The following is a 24035-nucleotide window of genomic DNA, read 5'->3' as shown; positions in this document are numbered from 1 at the left end:
TAAGGCCTTTGACAAGATTACTCTTGATAGGCTGGTCCGGAAGGTTAGAATCGCATGGAATCCGGAGGAAGCTGACAAATTGGATATACAATTGGCTTGATGGTAGTAAACAGAGGGTTATAGTGGAAGGATGCTTTTGGACTGGAGGCCTGTGACACATGAAATGACTCGGGGGTCAGTGCTGGACCCATTGTTGTTTATTATCTATTTCAATGATATTCTTGAGAATGTACAAGGCATGATGAGTAAATTTGAAGGTGACACTAAAATAGGTGGTATTGTGGACAGTGAGGAAGGTTATCAGAAATTGCAGCAGGATGTTGATCAACTAGAGAAGTGGGCTGAGGAATATTTTTCGCAAACTTAGATCAATGTAGGAGTTTCATGGTGAATGGTAAGGCCTTAATCAGTGTCGATGAGCAGAGGGACCATGAAGTTCAGGTCCACCGTTCTCTGAAAGTGGAGTCACAGGTAGACATGGGCAGTGAAGAAAGCTTTTGGCTCACTGGCAGTCAACGGTCAGGACATGGAGGAGAGAAGTTGGTAAGTTATGTTGCAGTTCGACAGGATGTCAGTGAGACTGCACTTGTAGTGTTATGTTCAGTTTTGGTCACGTTGCGATCAGAAGGATGTTTTTAAATTGAAATGTGTGGAGACGGAATTTACAAAGATGTTGCCAGGACTCAATAGTATGAATTATAGGAAGAGGTTGGACAAGTGAGAACTTTTGTTCTTTAGACCGTAGGAGACTCAGGGGGATCTTATAGAAGTGTACAAGATTATGAGAGGCATGGATAGGGTGAATGGACAGAAACTTTTTTCCACAGAGTTGGGGAATTGAGGACGAGAGAGCCTCAATTTAAGGTGAGATAGGAAAGAATAAAAGGGAAACTGTTGGAAAATGTTTTACACAGAGAGTGGTCCACAAAGGGAATGAGATGTCAGCGGAAGTGGGTGAAGCATTTATATTAACAATATTTAAACGGCATTTGGACAATTACATGGACAGGAAAGGACAACAAGTGACATGTGCTGGGAAAAGAGGTTAATGTGGATGGATATTTGTGTCAACATGGACCAGTTTGGGCCAAAGGGCCTCTCTCCATGCTGTAGGACTTGATGACTCCATAAGTAGAATCGCATATGGGTCAAACTCTCATTCTTACTTTGCTCACGAATAATACTTGGACAACGTTCTTTCAAGATAACTTTGCAGGGATTTTCATTTTCAGTTTGATATCGAACAGACGTGTGTGTGTGTGTGTGTGTGTGTGTGTGTGTGTGTGTGTGTGTGTGTGTGTGTGTGTGTGTGTGTGTGTGTGTGTGTGTGTGTGTGTGTGTGTGTGTGTGTGTGTGTGTGTGTGTGTGTTCTGCAGTATTTTTCAAAGGGAAATATCAATGTACGTGTTTGCAATGTCCACTCGTCATTCTTCTTTCCATCATAGTTTGAGCAACTTTGCTTTGGTCATATACTTGTTCTTTTAACAGATTGAAGGAATCCGTCTGACTTGTTCCTAAAACTGACCCTGAGACAGTCAGAGAACTATATCATTGGCCATATCACCAATCTAGTTATATTTTTTTTTTGTGGCTAGTGGACGAGTGGGACTAGAAAAGGGAACAGCGATCCAAAAACACAAGAAATTATCGACTCAGTCAGCCTAATGCCAGTGTAGAGGAGATTGTTGGAGGGAATTCTGAGGGATAGGATTTACATGCATTGAGAAAGACGAGGACTTATTAGGAATAGTCAACATGGCTTTGTGCGATGGAAATCATATCTCATTAATGTGATTGGTATTTTGAAAAAGTGACGAAGAAGATTGAAGAAGGCACTGTGGTATGCATTGCACAGACTTCTGCAAGGCATTTAATAAGATTCCTCATCGTAGACAGAATACTAAGGTTAGGTCATATGGAATTCAGGAAAGGCTAACCAATTGTATACAAAATTGGATTGAAGGTAATGCGTTGTTTTCCAGACAGTAGGCCTCTGGGCCGGGGTGTGCTGAAAGAATCAGTGCTGAGCTCAGTGCTTTTTATCATGTATTTAAACAACTTGTATGTGATTATCGGAGGCATGGTTAGTAGGTTTACAGGTAACATCAAAACAAAAGTGCGCCAGTGGACAGTGATGATTATTTCAGAGTACAACAGCACCCTTGACAAACAAAGGGCCTAGGACTGGCAGATAGAATTTAATGCAAACATTTGTGAGTTGTGGTTCTGTTCGCCGAGCTGGAAATTTTTGTTGCAAACGTTTCGTCCCCTGTAGAGGTGACATCCTCAGTGCTTAGGAGCATCCTGTGAAGCGCTTCTGTGGTGTTTCCTCCGGCATTTATAGTGGCCTGTCCCTGCCGCTTCCGGTTGTCAGTTTCAGCTGTCCACTGTCGTGGCCGGTATATTGGGTCCAGGTCGATGTGTTTGTTGATGGAGTTTCTGGATGAGTGCCATGCTTCTAGGAATTCCCTGGCTGTTCTTTGTTTGGCTTGCCCTATAATGGTAGTGTTGTCCCAGTCGAATTCATGTTGCTTGTCGTCTGCGTGTGTGGCTATTAAGGATAATTGGTCGTGGCGTTTTGTGGCTAGTTGATGTTCATGGATGCGTATCGTTAGCTGTCTTCCTGTTTGTCCTATATAGTGTTTTGTGCAGTCCTTGCATGGGATTTTGTACACTACGTTAGTTTTGCTCATGCTGGGTATCGGGTCCTTCATTCTGGTGAAAATCCCATGAGTATAGGAGATGGGGTAGCATATTACGCTTCTACAGGACGTTGATGAGGTCATGTTAAGAATACTGCGTACAATTCAGTTGGCACTGCTAAAGGATGGATGTTGCTAAGTTTGAGAGAGTGCAGAAAAAAATTACAAGGATATTGTGGAACCTGAGGAATTGAGCTGCAGGAGAGGATGAACAGGTTGAGGCCTTTCCCCCTGGACTGTTGGAGTCTCAATAGTGACATGACAGAGGCTTATAAAATCCTGAGGGCCATGAATAGTCTCAAGACCTACCTTTCCCAGTGTAGGGACTTCCAGAACTAGACAGCATAGGTTGAAGATGACAGGAGAAAGATTTAGACGGAACCTGAGGGGAAACGTTTTCATGCAGAAACTGGTGCACTGGCGGGTACAATTACATAGTTACCATATATCTGGATAGATATATAATAGAAATGGTTCAGAGGGATATGGACCAAATGCTGGCATTGGATTTATGTCAGGTTAGGATGCCTGATCGGCATGGAGAATTTGGACAAAAGGATGTGTTTCCATGCTGTATGACTCTCCTATTGTATCACAGGGATGAGGAAAAATGCTAAAAGGTCTTTTGAATGGGAATTCTCTTCCGCAGAAGTTTGTGGTGCCTCTCTGATTGCAAGTATTCACAGCTGAGTTAGTTAAAGATTTCACAGAGACTGCGTCATGGCTAATGGGATACAGACAAGAAAGTGGGGCTGAAACCAAATCTGATCAGCCACAATCTTAGTGTCTGGTGAAGAAGACTCAAAGTATCTCAGCACCCACTCCAACTCGTCAGCCCCCTGTTTCTGTGTTCCCTTCAGACCCTCAAACCTGCTGCATCTGAGCAGTTGGAGGCCACTTACTGCTATCACCTGGTGCACAGAAACAGAGGAGAACATTCACTCCCTCAATACTGTCTTTAACCATGTATTCTGCATTCACATTCGAGCTTGCAAAGGGATTCACTTCACACTTTTCCAGTTTGAACTCCATCTGCCACTTCTCAGCCCAGCTCTGCATCCTGTCAATGTCCCGTTGCAACCTACAAGAGCCCTCCACATTCTGTACCACTCCAACAACCTTTGTGTCATTGGCAAACTTGGTAACCCACTATTCCATACCCCCATCCAAGTCATTTATAGATATAAAAAAGAGTAGGGGTCCCAGAGCCGCTCCCTGCAGAACATCACTGGTCACTTTCAGTGATCTAGCTCCCCTAACTCTGTGTAAGAGAATTCCTGACATTCACTACCCTTTGTTTGAAGAAAACATTTTCTGCTTCTACATCATGACCGATTGATATGAACAAAAGATGGACACATGGGCTCAGGTAAGAGAGACTGATCCTGAACTCAAGGCAGTATTTGACTGAGGATGAGATCAAGGAAACTGAGGAAAATCACACTTAATGAGAATCGATTGTGACCTCGCCACTGTTTGGAGCCATTCACGGCACAAGGGAAGATGATTACCATTGGTCGGCATCTATCATCTCGGCCATGGGGCATCTCTACAAGAGATCCTCCAGATAGCTCCCTCAGCCCAGGCATCTTCTGTTTGTCTGCGGGGAATCCTGCAGTTTGGAAGGAGGCCTTTCAGCCCATTGAGTCAAAACATAGCAGAAGTGAGGATATTCACTGAAGTTTACATAATGTTTAAAACAAGTTGTCCCTCTTCAGCTCTTGAAGCAGTCTGTGTCCATGTTCAACTAGACCTGGACAACATTCAAGATTGTGCTGTTAAAATCTGGGTAACATTCATGTTACAGCACTGTACATTTCTACAGTAAAACGAGGAGGACATTGAGCACTTCACTCTGGTTTCACAAGACTATGAGGAAGCCATTCAGCCCATCAAAACTACTGAGCAAAAAGGCGGATAGCCCATCCAGTCCCTCCTGCCTATAAAACAGGAAGATAAGGGATCTGCTCACTCCCATACCCACTTACACAGGATCAGTAAGAGAAAATTTCACTCTCGGTGTCATTAAAAAGGAACAGGAAAAGGTCATTCAGCTTCTCAAGCCACTAACACAGGAACAGGAAAGGGTCAGATATGTTTTAACGCTGCAAACAAAAGGAGCAGGGGCAGCACAGATATACTGCTCCAAATTGATCCACGTGACATAATTACTGATAGTACATAAGTATTACTTCAACATGGTTTTCTGGCATTCGAAATGAAGCCAACCTTTTTAAAGTATTTTCCAAATAATTGTTTTCAATCTCTAAGAAGGCAGAACCATGGTCTCCATGGAGGTCAGAAGCTGGTGTGGAATGACTAACTCTTTCAAAATGAAGTTATCGTTGCTGCTGACAGGATTGTGTACAAAGTGACATTCAATGCAGTGTCAAACACTAACTGTGCATTCAAGTGTCCCGAGTTCATTCAGAGCCTGTAGCTCTCTGTCAATCGAAATTGGGGTTCTGCAGATGCATGTAAACTATCGGGAATCAATCATCCAATGGAAAGTATGGAATTTTCACACTATTCAGCTGTTTGGGACATAATGAATGTCAGTCCAAGATTATCAAGTTCAGCTTCTTATTTTCTCAGAGCCCTACACATTACACACATAGTCACTGCACTCACTCCGCGTGGTAACATCATACCAGGGTTTAGTCTGGTAAAACCCCTTTGTGCTGTCTCCGTGACAAAGAGATCATTATCTATGAAGCAAACCAAACAAATACTCTCTCAACAAAACACGACCAATGGAAAATAGGTTCTAACTCTGGTGCTTCAATCATTTTGCATGAAGAGCCACATATCACTTACCTCCTGCCCCATAAGAATTCTGCTTGCGAATTATGACCAAGGACATCCAGGTCCTTTTCAACATTAGCTCTTCCCAATCTCTCACCATTTAATAAATATAAGTATACATGATGATATTTGTTGTTCACATCTGAAACATTTTTATACCGTGTGAACAGCTATTGCCCAAACACTGATCCTGCTGCCACCCATCAATCCTTCAGCCCAGAGAAAAAAACAGCATTCTTCTCGTATCGACATTACCAATGTTTAATCCATATGGTATATATTCCACCCCTACATTCCCATGGACTCTCACATGCCCCACTCACCTGTATTCAATCAGGTCAAGCGTCTTCTAAAAACTCAAATAGTCCACTCCCACTGGTTCTCAATTGTCGAAGGCACAATGCACAATCTCCACAAAAAGGTTTATCGACGACCATTTCCCTTTCCTGAATCTAGGCCGATTTTACCAAATCATATCATTATTTTCCAAGTGTCTAGTTGTCACGTTCCTTATAAAAGGTTCCAATGATTTTTTTTTTTCTCACAGCTGACATCAAGCTATTTAGTTTTATGTTTTCACTCTTCGTCCTGTTTTAAATATTTATGTTTCCAATAGCTGCTTTTCAGTCAGCAGGATCCTTTCCAGAATCTAACCAGCTTTGAAGAATAATATATTTTTTTCACTAGCTCTGTTTTCATCTCCTCAATACTCTGGGATGTAACTCATCAGATGCAGCAACTTGTGAAACTTCAGTTCAATTAGATTTCCAAAAGAATAACCTGCATTAATTCTAAGTTCCTGCATTTCCTCATTTTCACCAGTCCCACTTCTCTCTAGTATATCTGGAAGTTGGTTTCTGTACCTTCTCCTGTGGAGATGGAACCAATGCATTCCTCTCAGCAGGCGGGTGGTTTGTGTCAGCTCGTCATACATCGGAGGACAACACTTCAGAGATGGTGAATACATTACCCACTCCTGCCTGGAAAGTTCCAGAATTAAAACAGGTAAATTCATGGTGAAAGAAAGCACAGTCCTTTCCCTGGTGTGAGGCTACAGGTTATACTGAAGGAGGGATACAGCTCAGTGAGCACCTCATTTTTGAAACAAGCTGGTTTCACACATTACACCTGAATGGTTCCAGCTTAGACAAATGTTCCTGGAAATCCCAGGAAGGAACGTGCAGTGCTTTGCTCCTCCTTGTTTCCAGAGCTTCCCTTCTGTGTAGCCTTCGCTCCATTTGTTTACCATGGACCCAGACACGCTTTAAATGCATTGTCCAGAGTGCGGTCACCAGACCCTCGGGTCTCCCTGAATGAACTCAGCAGCTGACAAAACAAACCTGAGAACACCATCCATAGAAACTCCACTGACTTTCTAATGACAGCAGCAAGTCAATGCCCCACACACATGGTGCACCCATTCAGTGTTGAAAATACCTCCCTCTCCTTAGTTTCTATTCCTGGTTGAGAAAGCCGTTGCATCTCTGTGAAGTCCCACAGTAACAGTTCCTCTCTCCAAAGAAGCAACTGACTCTGTAACATTTCCTTCTTCTGTATCTCAGCAACTGTAAGGGCAGCACCAGTATTGCCAATGGAATAGATCATCACATTCAGAGAAGAGAGACAGAGTGAACATAACTCACTTTAATCAGGAACATTCCTAAATGTACGTGATATTCGGGAATATGGGAAAGACAGGAATGTTTGAATAGCTTGTCATTCAATTTTCCTTCCAGACCATCATCAGCAATCCTTTTGTTTTCTTTTCCTTTCTCTCTCTCTCTCTCTCTGGACACTGGATAATTTTATTTCAGATCTCCATTATCCACAGTTCCTTGGTTTATTTCACCTTTAATGTTGTTGTTTCATGGTAGGTCAGCATCTCTGGCAATGGGCAGCATGTGTTGCCCATCCAAATTGCCCTTGACTGTGAGGCCATTTGTCAAGACAACATGGAGCCAACTATTTTATTGTGGAACTGAAGTCGCCCTTAGTCCAGACCAGGACATAATATTAAGCTTCTTTACCAAAGGCTATCAATGAAATATTAAAAGAAAACCTGATTGTTTATTTTTTCCATCAGTGAAATTTCATTCCAAGTTTTGTCATTCGACTTTAAGTTCAGTCATCGGCTATGGTAGGATTTCAAACAAAGCCTTTAGAGTCATCACCTTTGCCTCTGAATTACACGTGCAGTGACATTATGACTCTCATACAGAGTACCTGTTGTGAATTACCTGTAGTGACGGTAACAAGTTTGTGGTCAAAATATTTGTCACGGGTAGCGGGGTCAGAATACAACGGGAGCCATAAATTCTGAAGTTAACAAAGGACGACACGGTGGCACAGTGGTCAGCACTGCTTCCTCACAGCGCCAGAGACCCGGGTTCCATTCCCGCCTCAGGCGACTGACTGTGTGGAGTTTGCACGTTCTCCCCGTGTCTGCGTGGGGTTCCTCCGGGTGCTCCGTGAAGGTTAGGTGAATTGGCCATGCTAAATTGCCTGTAGTGTTAGGTAAGGGGTAAATGTATGGGTGGGTTGCGCTTCGGCGGGGTGGTGTGGACTTGTTGGGCCGAAGGGCCTATTTCCACACTGTAAGTAATCTAATCTAAAAGGGATAGATGATGTTTAATTCAGCAACAGCATTGAGGCAGAGGTCGAGACTAGAGATATTATCGAGTTGGGTGTGGGCAGATTCGATGACAGAAAGAATATCGAGACATAAAACAGTTCAGGGCAAAGGTCAGGTTGAGGTTGTGAACAGTCATGTTCCTTCTGAGATGTTTATGAGTGAAGGGTCTGAAATTAATTTAAAGGAAATGGAATTTGTGAATGAAACTGAATAAAATACTCGACGTCTTTGCAAAATATAAATAACAGAATTATCAATGATTTTCACCATAGTTTATAGAATTGACAGGGATAGACTTACCAGGAACACCAATAATAACGAGTATGGGATAGTAACAAGCTTGAATAATCCTCAGTACGGCTTCGATCCGCAACTGTAACCATGGCCAATCCTGAGAAAGCCAGTAAAGACCCAAAGATAAACTCCTGTTCATTGTAGTAATATTCTCAGATTCGGATCCATTGCTGGAACATTTCAGTCTATTGTTCTGATTCACGTCCTCTCCCTCTCTCTGGAGCTGCTATCCCTATCGGGTTGAGGATCACGCTGCCCCCGATACTACGGGGCAACAGGGTCAAAGATGCCCCTTAATTACGGAAGAGGGAAACTCTCCAGTGACACAGTTAGGGTCCATGGAGACTGATATCAATCATAGTCACTGAACAAACAGCTCCAGTTAACCCATTTCACTGCATCCTGTATAGATCACAATAATGTTTAGTCTGGGTGGGGTATTGACATCGCTGACTATTGGGTGAATGGCACATCTCCAATTCTAAAGTTCGAGGTGACGGAGAGAGATGATGCTTTCTTTTCACAAGCTCGATGATTCTACTGTGTTTTGGCAGGGTAGGAATTGCTGGGTTCCCGAGACTGTCGATGACTGATCACCAGGCCTACTGCATGCTTTCGTTTTATTTATTTATGTTTAACTTTGACATTTATCTTACCATCACTTAACGGTTTTGGTGGGGTTAGGCATTTTTGCGAGGCTCCTGCAGTGCCATAAACGAAGTAGATACACTTCATTCCTTGTGGTCCTTGAAGCTGCAGCCTGGTCCTGTGGAGTGATGGCCAAGCTCTCATAGAAGCAGGAATCTTAGTTTTACATTTTGCCAGTTATTGGTATGGTCTCAGCAGGGTTGGAAGAGAGGAAATCTCTCCCGGCTGCTGCCATCTCTCTCTGAGATTTCTCTCAGAATTGTCTTTTGATGTTCTTTCCTCCTGGATTGGAGAACTGCATGTGAGACAATCTGTTTCCTGAATTTGTTTTGTGAAAAGCGGGTGTTTATAGGATGTTGCCATTTTGGAGTAGTTACTGTACAGTAGTTAAATAGTCTATTATTCTGTTATGTTTTCCAATAGAATTAAGTTATTACAAGTTGCTCTTGTTTTTGTTGTATTTTCTCGACGGTGTTTGAATATATTGTATTTTGCTTTATGTCGAATATTTTGACCAAGTGAATTGCATCTAAAACAGAGCACCTCATACTTACCTTTAAAGTAAGAAAACTTTCGGGTTTTGATAAGATTACATTACAGCGTGGAAACAGGCCCTTCGGCCTAACAAGTCCCCACCGACGCGCCGAAGCGCAACCCACCCATGCCCCTACATTTACCCCTTACCTAACACTACGGGCAATTTAGCATGGCCAATTCACCTGACCTGCACATCTTTGGACTGTGGGAGGAAACCGGAGCACCCGGAGGAAACTCAAGCAGACACGGGGAGAACGTGCAAACTCCACACACAGTCGCCTGAGGCGGAAATGGAGCTCGGATCTCAGGCACTGTGAGGCAGTAGTGATAACCAATGTGCCACCGTGCCGTGGGTTGACACGACCTTCATCATATATTGTCAGGTTCGTCTGCTCATGTGCATCGCAAGAAGGACAGATAATCATGTTTTAATTGGTTAATTACTTAATGGACAACATGTTGCAGAAATACGGGTTTGAACAGCGGAATGCGCCGAGCTGGAGGAGTGATAGCTCGTTAAGGAATTATACCGGATACTCAATCCACTTCACAGATCCAGCCCAGACACATATAGACCTAGATGAGATACCTGCTCAGCACGGAGCACTGTGCAGACCAGGCTCAGTTCAACACAGAAATCTGTCCAGGATGGACCATTGTACAGACCCGGCTCAGGACAACCGAGCAATTTGTCTAAGATGGGGCACTGTGCAGACCAGGCTCAGGACAGCTCAGCAATCTTCCAGGATGGAGCACTATGCAGATGAGGCCCAGTACAACTCAGCAATCTCTCCAGGATGGAATACTGTGTAAGTCTCACCAGGCCACTGGCTATCTGTCCAACATGGAGACCAGCACAGACACACCGGGGCATTGATTCAGTAACCCAGATGAAACGGTCTGTCCAGCATGGGGTGATATGCAGCCCACACTAGTGGGCTAAATAACAACAAAGAAAAGAATTTTGGGAAAAAGAGAGAGGGAGATTGAGAGAATATTTCATTGAGGATCACACGTTTCAGCATGCTGATATGAAATTATTTCGACAGTACCCTGCAACATGAGCCAGTATTCCCAGAATTGATGGGTGAACCGGATATTGGTGTGAGTTCAGATGATGGACAGTTTTGAATGAGCATTTGTTCTGCAGCCCTGTAACTGAAAGTGGGCACAGCAGAGTCTATGACTCATTGGGCTGAATATAACAATAATTTATCTTTGTGTGATTTTCACTGAGTGAGACAGATGGGTTGTCTGCAAGAGGCTGAGCTAGTTTCCTGGTACTATCATATCGAACTCACCTCATTAACTATCCAGCCACCCCATGGTGTCCCTGTCATTCAATGTCAGCCCGATCCCACCCATCATGGCTGGAGTTCCTCACCACCACCCGGATGCCCCGACAGTCCGTGATCCCTGGCACTGGTGCCATCTTTAAAAGCTAATGGGCTCACGATTGAGCTCTCTCCGTGTGGAGCTATCCTGCACAGTTTACCCTGATCATGGCACCTATCACATTTCCGACGCCCCTCCCCCAAGTCCCTCCTCCCTACCTTTTATCTTAGCCTGCTGGACAAACTTTCCTCATTCCTGAAGAAGGGCTTATGCCCGAAACGTCGATTCTCCTGTTCCCTGGATGCTGCCTGACCTGCTGCGCTTTTCCAGCAACACATTTCCAGCTCTGATCTCCAGCATCTGCAGACCTCACTTTCTCTCCATGGCAGATATGGGTCAATTACACCACAGTTTGTTGACAGGGGCATGGAGGTCTTGGTGGAAGTGCTAGTGCAGAGGGGGACCATTTTCTTCCCAGAGGGAGCCACGCCACAAGACCCACCAAGCATGGCCTGAGCTCACCAACCAGCTCAGTGCAGTATCTGCAGTCTGAAGAAATGTTCAGCAACACAGGACAAGCTTCAATAACTTTCCCCACTCTGTCAGGATAAGGGCACCGTATTCTCCCTGCTCCCACACACTTACTGTATATTGGTTTTAGCACCGACACCCGAACACGATTCATGGTCCACAACTCTCATTACTGCATGCAAAGCCTTCTCTCTCTCTCTCTCGCCCTTGCAATACTCCCATGAGTTGATAGAATATTCTGAAGAATGCTGATTTTGGAATGTTCAAGTCAGTGTTCCAAATAATTCCCATTTTCAGAAAAATGTCAATGTCCCAGGATGTAACACAGTAGAGAAAGACACAAAGTTGTACAGTTTTCAAATCGCATGCAATTCAAATCCACCATGAGGCCATTCAGCCCTTCAAACGTATTCTAGCATTTAAGAAGTTTGTGACTGATCTGATGATTTTCTCAGTTCCATGTTACATGAACTTTCAGTCATTCATCTCCCTGGGTTCCTGTCACTGAGCAGACAACACTCAGGCACTTTTACCCCGGTTTTCTTCAAGCGCCTGCTCGAGGGCATTCCCCAAGGGGACGCACTCTCCCAACAATATATTCCATCAGCTTTCTCCATCTATGTAATGGTAAGCACATTTTACACAGACCAATCAAAAGTCTACACTCATTTTATGGTTATCGATATCCAATCACAATTAGTAATTCTGGTTATTTCATTTGTCTCACCTTATCGTATTCAGCCAAAGACGTCTTTGAAATACTTGTCTCATCAAAAAATACAATTTCTAGCAGAGAACGTTTTTACCCTCAGTCGTTATTTTGACCGTTATCTGAATTGTACCTTTTTCCTTGTTATGAAAGTTTCTCTTGCCCTTTGCCTGTGACTGTTTCTGTCTGTAACAGTTACACTGTCTCCCACTCAGTTGGCTGGACAGCTGGTTTGCGATGAAGATGGAGGCCAACAGCGCCGGTTCAATTCACCACACTGACAGAGGTTACCAGGATGGGGACGCTGTCTCACCCTTAATCCATCACCCGAGGTGTGGTGAACCTCAGCTTAAACGACCACAAGTGGTCTCTCTCTAATGACAGAGCAGCCTATGATCCTTTGGAAGTCTGTTCTATCACTGTTAGCGTTTTAAAATGTTTTCTAGATTACCATTTCTTTTGCCAGATGTTCTGAAGCAGTGTCATTTTGTACCATTGTCAACATTTCCCCATGCTGCACATTCCAGCCCATTCCCTGATAATCCTTGACTACATTGTTACTTATGAATCTTTTGTCTATGCCTCAAAAATATTCAATATCCCTGCCTCCAATGGTCTGCGGGGAAGAGAGTTCCAAAAATTCATAGCACTGAGAAAAAAAAATAGCCTCACCTGGGGTGTGAGGCTATTTTTTGTCTACTTCCCTGAGATTGGATATAATTACATTGGAAGCAGTTCATAGATGTTTCACTTCACGTATTCCAGGGATGAAGGCCTTATATTATGGTTACTCATAGAAAGAGAGGTGATCTTACTGAAACATTCTGCCCATCAAATCCACACTGACCCAGCGAACAGCATCCCAACTAGACTTACTCCTCATCCTATCCATGTACCCTGCATTTCGCATGACTAACTCCCCTAACATGCACATCCCTGGGCACTATGGGCAAATTAGCATGGCCAATCCACTCTGGGCTGCACATTTTTGGACTGTGGAAGGAAACTGGAACACTGGGAGGAAACCCACACAGACACAGGGAGAATTTTCAAACTCCACATACAGGGCCCCCGAGGTTGGAATTGAACCCAGCTCCTCGGTGATGTGAGGCAGCAGCGCGAAACACAGATCCACCATGCTCCTCCGTTAGTTATATTAGTTACTTGTGTCTGACTCAAGAAATCTGCTTGACTTGTTCTTATCACTGAACCAGACCCAGTCTAAGAATTTTATCATCGGCCATATCACCAACCTGGTCACATTTAAAATGTGATGTGAGTAGTGAAGGAGTGGGACTAGAAAAGGAAACAGTGACAACCTCCAACCCCAGTCAGAACCGGAGTGTGGAGAAATTCACAAAGTGGGAATTTATTCACATAGGAATTCTCCTTCCCAGAAGTATGGGATGGCTGAAGCTATACATTGTATCGAGGCTGGCTTCATCTGATTTTCCATAGAAAGTTGAATCAGGGATAATGGTGCTTGGAGAGAAAAGTGCAGCTGGGACCACAATGAGATGAGCCACGACCTTATCAACTGGTGGAGTAGTGTCAAAGGGCCGAATGTCCAACTCGTGTCCCTCAGCCTTATGTTCTGATGTTCCATTCAGCCCTTCGGATCTGCTATACAGGGGCAGATCGAGGCCACCCCGATGGTTAGGTGTAGTTTGGGAAATGTAATTGGAAAATCCTGGCTAGCCAGGAATTGACACGCACCCCAATCCCTCTTTTCAGGCTTCCCATCTCTGTAACTTCTGCTCCAGATGTGGGTCATGTTACAGATCCAGATTCGCTGTGAATACAGCCCTGCACCCGCATCCAGCGTTAGGTCAAAAAAATCCTCTGCTCTCCCTTAATGCAACATTGTATAACACAATTTTCAGGAAAATAACCAGTTACTTTCCAGAAGAATAACATAAGAAATAAGAAATAGAAACAGGAGCCGGCTGTTCGGCACCTCAAACCTGCACTGTCATTTAATAAGAACATGGATGATCTACTTCAGGGCTCAACTCCACTTTCCTGCTAACCTTTTGTATCCCTCAACTCGCTGATATGCCAAAACCCAATCCAGCCAGTCTGTAAAAACATTCAGTGACGCAGTCTGCACAACCGCTGAGTTAGGGAATTCCAGACGTTCACTACCTTCTGAAATAAGACGTTTCTTTGCATCTCAGTTTGAAATCGACATCCCTTATTCTGTATCTGCAACCCTGAGTTCGACTCTCTGCCCTGGAATTGATCCACATTCTCGAAAGTTACCTTGTCAAGCCCCCTCTGCATCTTGTCCATTTCAGTAATATCATCCATGTTCATTTCAACTACAATGAATAAACGCCTCACCATTTTAGATGTACTCAATAATTCAACCCTTTCCTTCCAGGAACCCACCTCATGAACCAACCTAGTTACTTGCTGCATCGGCATGCTGACATTATGTTTCAGACACAAAAACAATCCCATCCCTTTGCACTGTTCCTTTTGTGGGTGTCCTCTCCATTAAGTAACAGCCTGCCTTTTGGTTCTCAGTGTCATCCTCAAACTCGGATATATTTTGCACTCAGCTCCGGCTTTCAGTATAGATTGCAACTAAATCTTGCATTGGACTGATATTTGTGATACTCCAGCAGATATATTTCATCAGGAAGATCCATTAACCTTGACAGTCCGATTTCTATGTGTTAACCAACCGTCATCCCATGCTAATATACTAGATGTCAAATTATGAGCTTCTGTCTTGTGTAACAAGTTTTACTTCGTGAAACCTTATGAAAAATCTCGAGAAAGCCTCGTGTCTACCAGATCCCCTTGATCATGTCCGCTTGGTACATTCTCAGGGATCTCCAGAAAAAAACTTTGCGTGATTTAACAGGCAAAATGTAGATCGCCTTTCACACAACCATGTTGACTTTGCGTGAAGCTTTTCTAAATGCCCTGCAATTCCTTCCTTAATAATAGAATCTAGCAGATTCCCTACAATGATTTTGAGGTTAAATGGTTACTGCTTTCAGTCTCGCTGTTTTATTGAAAACAGGCGTTACATTGAAGGGTCTCCAGTTTCACTGGAACATTCCTGCAATCCAAAGAGTTATGAAATAATTCTCACAGTAACACCCGTCACTCTGTAACCGCCGCTTTTAAAACCAACTGTGAATTACTGCTGACCTGCGTACCCTTCCTCTTATCTGTTTATTAAAAAGCCTTGTCCCTTTTGTTAGAGGTAGTTCAAGAACTTTCCTCCTATTGCTATTTTGATTATATCATTGAAATACTTACAGTGCCTTCTAATGTGAGGAATGACATAAAATTCTGGTGTAAATTATCTGTCTGTTCCCTCTAGGCATACCCTCCAAACGTCCTCAATATATTTTCCTAACTTCATTTCTACCAAAGGGTATACATTCATCTTGAACTTGCTTTATATACACAGAAAATCTTGCGCTGCTTGCTTTTATATTTCTTGCTAGTTTTCTTACATCACATCTTTTCTTCCCCTTTTCCTTGCTTTCTTGATTCATACAGTCATATCGCGCACAAACAGATCATTTGGTCCAACTTGTCCATGCTGACCAGGTTTTGCAAACTAAACTAGTCTCATCTGCTTGCATTTGGCCCATATGCTTATGAACGTTTCCCATTCATATGTTTGTCCAAATGTCTTTGAAATGTTGTCGCTGTACTTGCTTCTTCCTCCGGCAGCTCATCCCGTAAGCAAATTCGCCTCTGTGTGAACGTTGTCCATTTATCCCTTTTAAATTTCCTCCTTTTAACCTTAAAGCTACATCATCTATGTTTGGACTCTCCTATCCTCTCAAACAGACCTTGGCTATTCACACTATCCATGCCTCCCATGATATTAAAACTTCTAGAATGTCACCCCTCAACACTCCATCTGATTCTAGCTTCAAGAGCAAGCATTTAAAGATAAGCACTGCAAATTTGTAACAGTATTAAAAATGACAGGTAAACAACACTTAGCCCAAACTTCATAATGTGATTTGTTTTTCTCCATGTTACAATACTAAGGCAGCTTGCAATTCTTACTATTGCTAATAAGACGTCAAGGAAACAAATTCCTTTGTCTAAAGGGGGTGATGATCTCTACAGGGAAAACGTATCTTTGGCCAGTTCTGTGTTAAAAAAAAGAATTCTTATACCATGGGGTCAACATGTACCTTTAGCAGAGTGAGATGAAGGCTGGTGCACTTTTTGGATATGGGATCACAATGTGAATTCAGTGCAAAGGGAGAATGGTGTTTTCAATACGGTTTCCTCCAAGAATGAAACTTTCCAGAGTGAGATGTGAGTGGGAGGTCTAAACCAGCATGAATGAAGAGGCCGAGCCACACTGAGACCAGAGGCAAGGTAGCAGCACAAAACGCAGTTTTATGCTAGTGCTGGGAAGGTAGACTGGATGAAAGAACTTCAGGTGAAGTGGGGAGGGACCATAATGTGAGAGAATGTGCTCTATAATTTGAGATGGAGAACCTGGAACCAGGAAGTGAAGAGGAGCAGGGAAGAGGATGGAACAGCAATGGCAGAGGTTTCTGGGAGGAATTCAGGAAGCACAGCTGAAAGTCATGCCCAGCATCTGCTTATGATCCCTGAAATAAACATCCTAAATCTGGCCCTACACTAATGCTCATCATAGTATCCTTGTCAACCATGGGTGGTACAACTTCTAATTGAGTCCTTCTTTTTGAACAGAAACAACAATTTCTGAGCGTTATTAGATATCTGCTTGAATGTCTGCCCAGGTATAACCACTGACCTTCCTCTGGGTCTATTTCCACATCCCGCTTCAGATTAGATGTGAGACAGAAAGCCTCAATTTAGATGTCTGGTTCTTTTCAATCATTCAGGGAGGACTTCTGCATGTAGCTGTACACATGATCAGCGGAGGCTGACTCCATTCTCCCAGTTTCTCCGTCTCTGTTGTTTCTGTTTGATGACACCACATTCCAGTGAACTGCTTGTGACGTGACATCCTTTTCCTTCAAATCAGAAATCCACTAATTCCAGTGGACAGGGCCTTCAGCTGTGACTATTCCATCTCCCACGCATCTGCCCTCACTCCGTCCCCTCCTTCCCAGAACAATGATAGATCTCCCCTCGTCCTCACTTCTACTGTACTAGAATCCACATTCACAGAATCATCTTCCGCCACTTCCACCATCTCCAATGGGACAGCACCATCAAATATATCTTTCCCTCACGACCACTGACAGCATTTCATAGGGACCATTTCTTCTGTGACAGTTTCCATCATCCCGAAAACTTCCCAACTCCCCGATGACACCTTCCCATGCAATTACAGAAGCTGCAACACTTGCCCATTCACCTTTCCCTTCTCACTGTCCAAGACTCCAAACATACCTTCCTGGTGAAGTAGTATTTCACTTTTACTCTTTCAATCCGGTCTCCTGTCATTGCTGCTCACAATGCTGTCTCCTTTACACTGGGGAAACCAAACAGAGACTGGTTCGAGGACCACTTTCACTCTGTCTGTAGGAATAACCCGGAGCCTCTCATTGCTTCTCATTTCAATAACCGACCTTGCGCTCATCCTAACATTTCGATCCTGAGCTGCTGCAATGTTCCAGTGAAACACTACCCAAGCTCGAGTAACACCTAACTTTACACTTTGATGTGTCACAGCCTGCAAGAATTAATACACAATTCCAAATTCACAGCCTGATTCCATTATGGCTCTTGTCCATTTTTCATATATTCTACTTCCTGGCCTCCCAATAATCTCGTCTGTGTCTTTTTTTTGTCCTGCACTCAATAGAGACAACCAATTTCTGCCATCCACACTTTAACTTACACCAATTTTATATCTGTTTATCTTTCATCACATTTAAAAGCCCATCCCTCTGTGCCATTGCGTCCCCTCATGCTCCGTTTCCGATCATCCCTCGTCCACTTTTGCCGAGGCATTAAGCAGCCCTTTTCAATTCTGAACAAGGGCCACGCTGGACATGAAACACTATTTCTATTTCTCTGTCTCCACAGATGCTGACAGATCTGTTAAGTTTCTCCAGAAATTTCTGGTTTTGAACATGTTCAAAGGTATATGTCAAAGCTGCTCAAATGTCCTGACCCACTTGGATTGCCGTACACTGGGAAGTGAAAAATAACAAAAGATCACAAATATCTTGGTTCTGAAACTACATAAGACTGGAATCATTGACACTGCAGAGTTCATATTAGAAGCCATGGAGAGAACAGAGTGAAGCACATTCAATTTAAACACCGAAAATGGCATAACTGCAAGGGGAAAAAGTTCAGATGAATGTTAGAATTAGAATCGCTACAGTGTGGAAACAGGCCCTTCAGCCCAACAAGTCCGCACCGATCCTCTGAAGAGTAAACCAAGCACACCCATTTTCTTATCCTATATTTACCCCTGATTTATGCACCTAACCTGGAAATTTTTAGTTTGTGGGAGGGAACCAAAGCACTCAGAAGAATCCCACAGGGAGAATGCGCAAGTTCCACAAAGACGGTCGCTGGAGGATGGAATCGAACCTGTGTCCCTAGCACTGTGAGGCAGCAGCACTAAACCTTGAGCCATGGTGCTACCTCACGGAAAATGTTTTGGAGTTTTGAAAAACATGACAAGTAAGAGATGTGACACAATAAACAAACGCTCAGAGGAATGAGAATATGAAAATGGAAGTGCTACCACATCAGAAACCAGAGTAGCTCACAGGGTACGGGTCAATGGGTCTCGTTATGAATTGGGCGACAGACAGCAGAATTGCATTGCAGAAACTGCAGCTCAAACCCGGGAATTCATGTAATAGTGTAGAACAAAGTTGGACAGAAGGAGAATTGTACTGAGTCACAATCTGGAACTTTTTGCCCAGGATAATTCCTCAGTCCATTATTCCCATTAAGCTGAATGATGTTTAAGTCACGAGTGTAGGTGAACATACCAGGGTCAGAGCTGTGTGTACCTAAAACTGATGACAACCCATTTAAAGCTACCACACTTGACTACCCACTTACATTGCAAACAGCAGGACTAGCATCTGATCGAGAGGACGAAATGATTACAAAGCAAACAGATCAGATCGAAGATCTGCAGTGCTGCCTCAGCCAGTTAGAAATGGAGTTGAACTATGAAACAACTGACGAAAGAAGAGAACTCCACAAATATTTTTTTTTAAAAAATGTTCAATGGGATTAGTGTATCGCTGGGTAGGTCATCATTTATTGACAGGAGGGTAGTTAAGAGTCAAACACATTGTTGTGGATCTGGAGGTACAAGTAGGCCAGAGCAGGAATGAATGGCAGTTTCCTTCCCGAAAGGGCATCTGCGAACAAGATGGATTTCCCACACAATCAGCAACTGTTTCATGATCATCACTAGACTCTTAATTCCAAACATTTATTGGATTTGAATTCCACCATTTGCTGGGGCAGTATTCGAACTCAGGTCACATGAGCATTGCCTGGGTCGCTGGACTAACAGCTAAAATACCACTAGGTTATTACTTCGCCATTCCCCGAAAGAATGGAACTTTGCTGCACATCAGTGTAAAAGACAGTATGCAATGTCTGCACCATCCTCAGCCAGAAATGTTCCTTCGATGATGCCCACAGAGTCACAGATGACAGTCTCCAGCCAATTCGATTCACTGTACGTCACACGAAGAAACAGCTGAACACAGTAGGTACGAAAAAGGCAATGGCCCCTGACACCATTCCTGCAAATGGACTGAAGACTTGTGCTGCAAAACAAGCCGTGTCCCTGGGGAAACTGCTCCATTCCAGTTCCAACTCTGACATCTCCCTGGCAACGTGGAAAATTCCTCAACTATGTCCAGTCCCTTAAGAGAAGAATAATTACAATCTGACCATTTACCACCCCCTCAGTCCCATCACGATAGACAAAATGGTGTGAGTTATTTTTGACAGAGCTGTCAAGCAGCACAGAAATTATCTGCTCAGTGTGGTTTCCGATAGGTCCCCATGTGGAGTTGGTGCTGTTGTAAAAATGTCACTGGATTACCAATTCAGACCAGGCTAATGCTCTGGCAGCTGGTGGAAGTTAAAATCAAATAATAAGATAACGAAATCTAAAATCTGCTGTCAGTAACGGTGACCTTGAAGCCAATGTCGATTGGAAACACCAATTGCCTTCCTAATGTACTTTCAGGCAGTGAATCTCCCCTGTTTTCCTGTTCTGGCCTAAAAGTGCCTCCAGATGACAGACATGTGGCAAACTCTTCAACGGTCTCTAAAATGCCAAGCAAGACATTCTATTGTATCAAACCGTTCCGAGCTCTTAATGGATAAAATTGGACAGAACACCCAGCACCATTCTCCGTATCAGAAAAGGGAATGGGAAACATAGTCCTGTTGATCCAGCAGATACCTCCTTCCTAACAGCTGAGAGCTTGTGACACATTTACAGAGTTTTCCCACAGACTGCACAGAAACATCGGGAAAGGAGTAGGTCATTCAACACATTGAGCCTCCCCCATTCTAGTTTTTGGTCTAACATCTCCTCAATTATTTTTCACAAACACTGCATACTGTATATCGTTTGAGGTGATTAATTATCGGAACAACATGAATTAGGAACTTCAGTCCATCAATATTGCTTTCCCTTCAATATAACGATGGTTGATCCTCTATCTCCACACCAAACTCCTGCTGCAACCTCGTCCCTTTAGTGTCAAGAAAATACTTAATGAAATTCAGTGTCATGGCTTCCACAGGCTTGTGTGGTATAGAATGCCCAGATTCACCAGTCTATGAGTGCAGACATTTATTCTCATCTCAATGCAGAGTGCCCTGACCGTACCTAATTCTGTGGCCGCTTGTTTTAGACGTCCCAGCCAGGAGAATTATCATTCCTGCTTCCAGTATATCTCGCCCTGTCAGAATATTATATATCTCACTGAGATCCCCACTCATTTTCCTAAACCACATGAAATACAGACTCAGTTACCCCAAATTCTGCTCCCACAACAAGTTTGTCATCCTAGAGATCCGTCTGGTCATCCTTCGCTGCTCTCCCTCAGTGCCAGGTTTGTCCTTCATTAGGTAAGGAGACCAAAACTGCACACAATATTGCACAAGACACCAAGGCACGGTACAGCTGTAATAAGATACCCTTATTCCTGGACTCAAATTCACCGGAAATGAATGTCAACGCACCATTCACCTTCCTAACTGCTTTCAATTGCTCCAATAATGCTTTCAGTGATTGGTGTACAGGGAGATCCAGATCCTTTTCAATGTTACGTATACCCACTTGGTGGGTCTATGTACACTGTGCATCGTGCTAATGCCAATCCCAGTATTAACTTCTGGCTTCAGAATTCACTGCCGTGAATTGACCTCAAGGTCGGTGAAGAAGTCAACAAAATTATGCACGTCAAGATTTTCACATCAATTCCTTTTGAAATGCTAGCCTGATATTATACTTTTCCAACAAAAATGTTCAATGTTACGTCCATTCACATTGCTGTTCATCTGCCACGTATTTGCCCATTCCCTCCACATGTCTCAATTACCTTGAACTTCTTTACATCCGCCTCACCCAATCAATTCTCAATTTGGTGCCATCAGCAGATTTTGAAAGATTACATTTAGTACTCTCGAGCAGATGTTTAATCTGCTTCCTGAATAGATGGTTGCCAAACATCAATTCCGGGATCATCCTGCTCGTAATTGCTTTCCACTCCAAAAAAAGGAACTTGTTTATTCTGACTCACTTTTTCTTTCAGCTCTCTCCCATTCTCAACCCATGCCAGGATATTAGATCTCACTGTTGCACACTGTTATGGGCCAGGACAGACCACCTCAAATCATTTCAAGGAAGTAGTGCAGACTCAAACTTTGCTTGTTGCCTTAGGCAGATGTAAGGCGGATATTCCAGGAATTACGCAGCTGGTCAAACCATTTAGTTTTCAGTAAAACAGAATTTATTTTCAAGGTTACGGAATGAAACACAAACAGAAGAGAATAGCATGCAGAATAACAACCTATCCGAAGACCCAACAGATTATCCTAACCTAATGATGTTAGCAAATAAACCTCATAAGGAGAGGGTACATGGGAAGACCAAGAACTGACTTTCAATCCAGCCTACATATATGTAGGGCATTACTGTGTGACATGATTAGGAATGACAATACTAAGAGACAGCCAGCTAGAAGCCGTATCCATGCTACTCGTTCCACAGTAAGTAGAACTAAAATGACTATTCCCAGCTTTTGTCATTTTAAAGTTTTATAAATAAATATTTAAAAATATTAAAAGTTGGCTACTCAACTAATCTTCCAGGTGAAGCTTTCTGGTCTTCAGTTGCACTCCACTTCTCAACTGAGAATCTGAAAATGGTTGAAAGCCATTGGGTGGTACAGTGGCACAGTGGTTAGCACTGCTGCCTCACAGCGTCAGGGACTTGCGTTCAATTCCCACCTCAGGCAACTGTCTGTGTGCAGTTTGCAAATTCTCCCCGTGTCTGTGTGGGTTTCCTCCGGGTGCTCCGGTTTCCTCGCACAGTCCAAAAATGTGCCGGTTAGCTGAATTGGCCACGCTAAATTGCGCGTAGTGTTAGGTGAAGGGCTAAATGTAGGCAAATGGATCTGGATGGGTTGCTCTTTAGGGGGTCGGTGTGGACTTGTTGGGCCAAAGGGCCTGTTTCCACACTGTAAGTAATCTGTATCTGAATAATCTAAGTTGTTGTTCGAAGTACATGAAACAATCTCCATAAACACCCCATGGAAAATTCGAAAGGAAAAATCAAACCCAGGTTCTTCCAAGAGAGATGTCAGAGAGAGGGGGGATCAGCATGGACCTTCTTCTTTGGCCTGATAGATTCACAACTGGCTGCCTGCTTTCAGTCAACAGCCAGTCTGTAAAAAAAATCAGTCCAAACAAATCAAAGCAGAACTGGCCACTCCCCTTTCATAAGAACAGAAGGACTAGGAACAGGAGTAGGCCATCTGGTCCTTCTAACCTGGATCAGCCATTCTGTAACATCAAGGCTGATCTACTCGTGGACTCATATCCACTTACACGCGCTCTCACCGTATTCGTAATTTATTTCATTGTTCAAAATATATCTATCTCAACTCGAAAAACATTTACTGAAGTAGCGTCAACTACTTCACTGGGCAAGGAATTCCATAGAATTACAAAGCTCTGGGTGAAAATGTTCTTTCTCAATTCAATCCTAAATCTGCTCCCTCTAATATTAAAGTTATTCCATCTTGTCCTAGCTTCACCTGCCAGTGGAACCATCCTTTCTACTTTTTTCTTACGTCATCCCTTAATAATATTTTTTATGTTTCTATAAGATCCTCCCCTCATTCTTCTAAATTCCAATGAATATAATGCTGATCTACTCTGTCTCGCCTCATAAGACAACTCCCTCAACTCCAGATTCACCAGAGTGAAACTCCTCTGCACCACCTCCACTGCCAGTACATCGCTTTGCAAGTAAGGAGGCCAGAACTGCTCACAGTATTCCAGGTATGACCTCACCAGCACCATGTGCAGCTGCAACATAACCTCCCTGCTTTTAAATTCAACCCTTTCGCAATGAAGAACAAAATACCATTTACCTTCCTAATTACTTGATGTAACTGTAGATCAACATTCTGTGATTCATGCACAAGGACACCCAGGTCCCTCTGCACAGCATCATGCTGCAACTTTTTACATTTCAAGTAATAATCCTTTTTACTGGTACTCCTAACAAAATAGATTATTTCATATTTATTAACATTGTATTCCATCTGCCAGACCTTTACCCATTCATGCAATGTAATTATTTTCCTCTGCAAAGTTTCACAGTACTCTGCACACTTTGCTC

This window comes from Chiloscyllium plagiosum, unplaced genomic scaffold (assembly GCF_037043375.1).
Source record: "Chiloscyllium plagiosum isolate Xiang-an unplaced genomic scaffold, Cpla_swu_hap1 HiC_scaffold_14, whole genome shotgun sequence".
Classification (NCBI taxonomy): Eukaryota; Metazoa; Chordata; class Chondrichthyes; order Orectolobiformes; family Hemiscylliidae; genus Chiloscyllium; species Chiloscyllium plagiosum.
Note: the sequence above shows the minus strand (reverse complement) of the source record.